The following is a 6252-nucleotide window of genomic DNA, read 5'->3' on the forward strand; positions in this document are numbered from 1 at the left end:
TGAACATGAATTTAGATCCTTATCGTGACACTAAATGTCTCATTTTGTAGGACATTTGTTATACAGTGTTTTGTACATTTTGACTTGCTTTGTTTTATGCACATTGCAGAGGGAGAGTGAAGGTTAAGAATGTTCCTTACCGCAGCCAGTGCCGAAAAAGGACAGGTTAATCCTCCACTCTGTGGCACCAGCATCCCATATGGGTGCTCTTTCCTGTCCTGGCGGCTCCACTTCCAATCCTGCTCCCTGATACTGGCCTGGGAAAGCAGTGGAAGATGGCCCAAAACCTTGGTCTCTACACCCATATGGAAGATCCAGAAGAAGCTACTGGCTTCCAACTCAGATCAATTCAGCTGTGGCTGTTGTGGTCATTTGGAAAGTGAACCAGCAGATGGCTCACTCTCTGTAAAAATGTATCTTTCAAATTAAAAAAAAAAAATGAAAGAAGAAAAACATAAATCTTTACCAACAACAAAAAAAGTTCCTTTTCATCTCAAAGTCCTTGACCTCTTGCCTTTTCCTTTCTCAATACTGTCTAAGGTGTGTCCTCTCCATCCAATCCCACCTGTGACTCCCACAACATCATTTGGAGCCAAAACTAACTTGGCTTCACCTAACAGACATCTTTTCTACCCTGTCCCTGAACGTAGCCACTGACCCAGGGACCTAGCAGAGTTTTGCTTCCAAATAGAAACAGAATCATTGAAGGCTATACATTCCACTGAAGAGCCCTATTTTAACAACAGATTGCAAGCAAATAATGTAGTATACTATTGTCCCACTATCTAATGTCAAAGCAAATTCTACTTTGAGAGTTGGAAGAGGAGATTTATGGAAAGCACAATCTAAAGCTCCAATTTGCACCAGAGACAAAAGTGTCAACCCAATCCTCTTTGATACCATCTGTTTCACCGCTGCCACTGCTGTCATAGTCTATCAAGATGCTGCACATCAGGTGTGATAGAAAAAGATGTTCTGAAGAAAAGTGCTTTCCAAATCTGCTTCCAAGCTCACCAATATTTGCCCTGCAAGCACACCATCATCAATACAACTCATTTCTGAATGTTGCAAATTGGGTGCCTGGGAAGATCTCTTACCGCCAAGCCTGGGGTTCAGCTGATACATGCAAGACTGACCACACCAATTCAATTATTAAAAATTGCATTCTTATCCAATCCTCTGCTGATGGGCATTTTGGCTGCTTCCATGTTTTTGCAATTATTGATTGTGCTGCTATGAACATAGGAGTACATGTTGGTTTCTCATAAAACAAGTGTTCTGGATATATTCCTAGGAGTGCTATTGCTGGGTCATACGGTATGTTGAATTTGAGTTGTTTGAATGTTCTCCATACTGATTTCCATAGAGGCTGTACCAGCCTGCAGCCCCACCAGCAGTGGAGTAGGATTCCCTTTTCCCCGCAACATCGCCAACAAGTGTTGTTGGTGCTTTTATTCATGTGGGCCACTCTTACTGGCGTTAGGTGGTACCTCATTGATGTTTTAATTTGGATTTCCCTTATTGCCAGGGAACTTGAGCATTTTTTCATATGTTTATTTGCCATTTGGGATTGTTCCTTTGTGAAGTGTCTGCCCATTTCCCGTACCCATTTCTTGAGTGGTTTGTTTGTTTTGGTGTTTTGGCTGTTTCTAAGGGAAATGAGCCAATCCCTAAAGGTTAAATACCACATGTTTGCCTTAATTTAAGATGATATGATGTTATGTATAACATGTTATGTTAGGTTTGTTATATGTTGTGTATAAACTAAAATTGAAATGTCAATGAGATGGTCACAGAAGGTGGTTAAGAACTCGCATTTACTTTTAACATATTGGTTACTCATTACTATGTCAATTAATTCCATAATGATGTAAATTTTGCTGATGATATGTTGGAGCTTTTAATTGATCGGGATGATACTCTGCTGGCTCTGTCTTCAGACCAGAGAGGGTATACCTAAGAAGCCGTTGAACTTGACTGGACAATAAGATGATGGACTCTATGTTTGGTATATGCTTGCAATGGGGGGAATCTCAACTGAACTTGAACTGTGGTTATGCAACAAGGTGGAGGAATCCACCATGGTGGGAGGGTTTGGGGAAGGGTGGGGAGAATCCAAGTACCTATGAAACTGCGTCACATAATACAATGTAATTAATGAATTAAAAATAATAAATAAATTTTTTTAAAAATTGCAATAGTTGTATATGTCCCATCCATCCTAATCCCTTTGCTTTACTACAGTGAAGTTAATGTAATTCCTCCCTTGCATATCCTGGAGCTCTTAAACCCAGCAACTAAAATGGTTATTCCTGGGTAGAACAGCCAGTTGAGCAGATGCGCATCTGACATGTTTTGCTACTGATCAGTGCCTAAGACAGTGAAGTTGTTAAATAGCTTGATGTTATTTTTGACCTTTGGGTATTATTGTACCTAACTAAAGCAAATCTATCCAGTAGTTAATAAGATGATGATTATCATCATCTGGCTCAGTGGTTCTCAAACTAAGCATGCAGCAAAATCACTAAGAGGACTTATTAAAACATGCACTATACAGCCCCACCCTCGAAGGTTCTGATTCATTAGATCCAAGGTATCGCTATTTAAGTGTATCCTGACACTGGAAGTATGGATAATAACAGAGTCCAGCATCCTATTGTCAAGATATACTTTACAGTTTCACTGGCAGTCCATTTTTGATTTGGAAGTAGAGACGCAAACTGCATTGTACCTTCACGTCTGGATATGATAGTCTCCAGAACTAGAAATGTTCCATCCTTAATAAATATGCATTCCTTGGGCCTGGCGGCATGGCCTAGCGGCTAAAGTCCTCGCCTTGAAAGCCCCGGGATCCCATATGGGCGCCGGTTCTAATCCCGGCAGCTCCACTTCCCATCCAGCTCCCTGCTTGTGGCCTGGGAAAGCAGTTGAGGACGGCCCAATGCATTGGGACACTGCACCCACGTGGGAGACCCGGAAGAGGTTCCAGGTTCCCGGCATCGGATCGGCGCGCATCGGCCCGTTGTGGCTCACTTGGGGAGTGAATCACCGGACGGAAGATCTTCCTCTCTGTCTCTCCTCCTCTGTGTATATCTGGCTGTAATAAAATGAATAAATCTTTAAAAAAAATAATAAAATAAATATGCATTCCTTCTGCAAGATATTTTTATAAAGTCCACTGTGGTGAATTTAGCCATTTTCTAGATTTTAACACAGCTTCATTACAGTTGGAAAGAAGCACTTCGATGAGCAGAACAGATCTCGTGCTTTCTCTGCCCTTGGGCTGAGCAAACTTCTTACTAGCACATTCCATGGAAACACTGAAAGCCTGGTGCCGAACAGCATAGTACCACCCTGGCCGTGCTTGCCTTCTGGAAACCCAGAGATGTTCCTGGAATTTGTTGGTTTAGTAGTTACACTTAAGAATTAAACCTACACCATATTCTTCCAAACGCAATGGGGAACAGTCCAATATTAATTTCCCCCAAGGAAAAGCAGAGAGGAATGGCAGATGGCTTCCTAGCTCAGAAAAAAAGGGGGTTGGTTAAGGGGTTGTGGATTCAACTCAACAGATACATGTCTAAGAGACCTGTGTATTTTAGCCTAACCTGGATTTCTCCCTAGATGACTCTAAGGTCTGACTTATCTAAACTTGGACCTCAGCGTACCATCTGTAGATTGAACACACATTTGTTATCAGACTGAGTATTCTTAACATCACCTCTATGGGGCCCAGCTGTGTGGCCTAGTGGCTAAAAGTCCTCGCCTTGGACACGCCAGGATCCCATATGGGCGCCAGTTCTAATCCCGGCAGCTCCATTTCCCATCCAGCTCCCTGCTTGTGGCCTGGGAAAGCAGTTGAGGACAGCCCAAAGCCTTGGGACCCTGCACCAGTGTGGGAGACCTGGAAGAAGTTCCTGGTTCCTGGCTTTGGATCGGCACAGCACCAGCCGTTGCACTCACTTGGGGAGTGAATCATCGGACGGAAGATCTTCCTCTCTGTCTCTTCTCCTCTCTGTATGTCTGACTTTGTAATAAAAATAAATAAAACTTTAATTAAAAAAAAAAAAAAGATCACCTCTATGAAAATGATGCCTGGAATCCAGCCATGGCTCCCCACTGTGGACCAGTTGACATCTGTGACTGTCACCACTTGGGGGTGCTGCTGACATCTTGTGAGTTGAGGTCTAAGATAACTGCTAAACAGTTTCCCAAGTATGGGGCAGCTCCCAGAGACAAAATTAGAAATCATGCTAGAAATCATGATTGGAAGGTGTTCAGTAATATGTCAAGAGTGATCTTTCCATCCTGAATGAAAATGAAAATGAAGTAAATGAGGATAAGGCCTTCAATATACAACACAACCAAATGACTGTCTGGGATGGCAGACTCAATCACTTACAGGGGCCAGGCAAGCCGTACAAATAAACACACAAGGACAACAGAAAAACTGAAAAACAGACAGTGGGCAAAGACATTAGAAATACTTCAAGAACCCTTTCATGTAGCTTGAGAAAAAGAGCTGCACACCCACCTGAAAAAGTGGCATGCTGCCATCTGAATCCTCCTCATGCCTATGGAGAACTTGAGGACTTCCAGCAATAGAAGGTACTGGGGACAACTAGAAAGACAAGCATCCCCCATGGGACCAGCGCCCTCTCTCTGCACCTGAGGCCTAACCAGTAGCACAGGACTAAACACCCAGAACTGAATGCATGGGAGAAAAGAGAAAGAACATTTTTTCTATAAAATTTAATGCTAGAAACTAGCATCTCTACTCCTGAATAAAAGTAGGATTCCCAATGAAACTTGTAAACTAACTTCGTATTATGATGCCAGGTTTTCTACTTTTTCCTATATTTACTGCATTATGATACATTTAAATATCAGACAGTTAAACTTACAATGTTTTGAAGCACTATACTACCATAATAACATGGGGACAAATGGTGGGAGGGGAACATGGGAAGGGAGAAGGGGAGAGGGAGTGATGAACCTCTGTGCCTATACAACATATCGAGGGAATTAATAATTTTAAAAGGTATATCCTCCCTCTCTCTTTCTCTTGTGCAATCTTTCTCTCATGCTCTCTCTATTTCTTTCTCTCCTTGCTTCTCTTAAGATTTAACAAATATTACTAGTGGATGCATTTCTTTTTTTCCTGACATTAAATTCTGCAAAATTACAAATTATCAAGTGCAGAGCACAGCAAAAGACTGCTATTTTATATGACCTGATAGCTGAAAATTTTTGCAGAAAAAAATCTTTGTAAAATAAATTTACAAGAGGTTTTTATTATTTTTTGTTCTATTTTTATTAGAAAATAAAATATACAAAAAGGAGGAGAGACAGAGAGGAAGTTCTCCCATCCACTGATTCACTCCCAAGTGGCCACAATGACTGGAGCTGCGCCGATCCAAAGCCAGGAGCCCAGAGCCTCTTCTGGGTTTCCCACATAGGTTCAGGGTCCCAAGGCTTTGGGTCATGCTCCACTGCTTTCCCAGGCTAGAAGCAGACAGCTGGATGGGAAGCAGGACCACCAGGATTAGAACTGGCACCCATATAGGATCCCAGAGCATGCAAGGTGAGAACTTTAATGCTAGGTTACCACACTGGGCCCAACAAGAGTTTTCAATTCTAAACACCATGAAACAGAGACCTATGTGATTCACCTAGCTTAAAATATTATCTTGTTCATTAAAAGAAAAGTTTGCCCTGTTCTAATGACTGTCCTAGTACATTAAGAAGTTCCTTTACAAGTTCTTTTGTTCAAAACAGAGTAAAGCAACAAAGTTAAGAGAATCTATGACTTTTTTCAAGATTTATTTTTGTTGGAAAAGCAGGTTCACAGAAAGGAGAGACAGAGAGAAGGCTCTTCCATCTGCTGACCGACTTCCCAAATGACTGCAATAGCCACCGTTGAGTAATTCTGGAGAAAGGAGCCTGGAGCCAGGAAGTTCTTTCAGGACTTCCATGTGGGTGCAGGATCCCAAGGCTGTGGATCATCCTCTGCTGCTTTCCCAGGTGATAAGCAGGGAGCTACATGGGAAGTGGGGCAGCCAGGACATAAACCGACACCCATATACGATACTGGCACTTGCAGAAGGAGGATTAGCCAATTGAGCCATTGTGCTAGGCCTGAACCTATGACTTGTAAAACCACATTCACAGGAACCTTATTACAGGATTAAGGCTTCAGTATTTTTTGCAATGGCAGAAAGAGTTTTTACAAAACGCTAAGTGAAAAGAATT

Source organism: Ochotona princeps, chromosome 14, assembly GCF_030435755.1.
Source record: "Ochotona princeps isolate mOchPri1 chromosome 14, mOchPri1.hap1, whole genome shotgun sequence".
Taxonomy (NCBI): Eukaryota; Metazoa; Chordata; class Mammalia; order Lagomorpha; family Ochotonidae; genus Ochotona; species Ochotona princeps.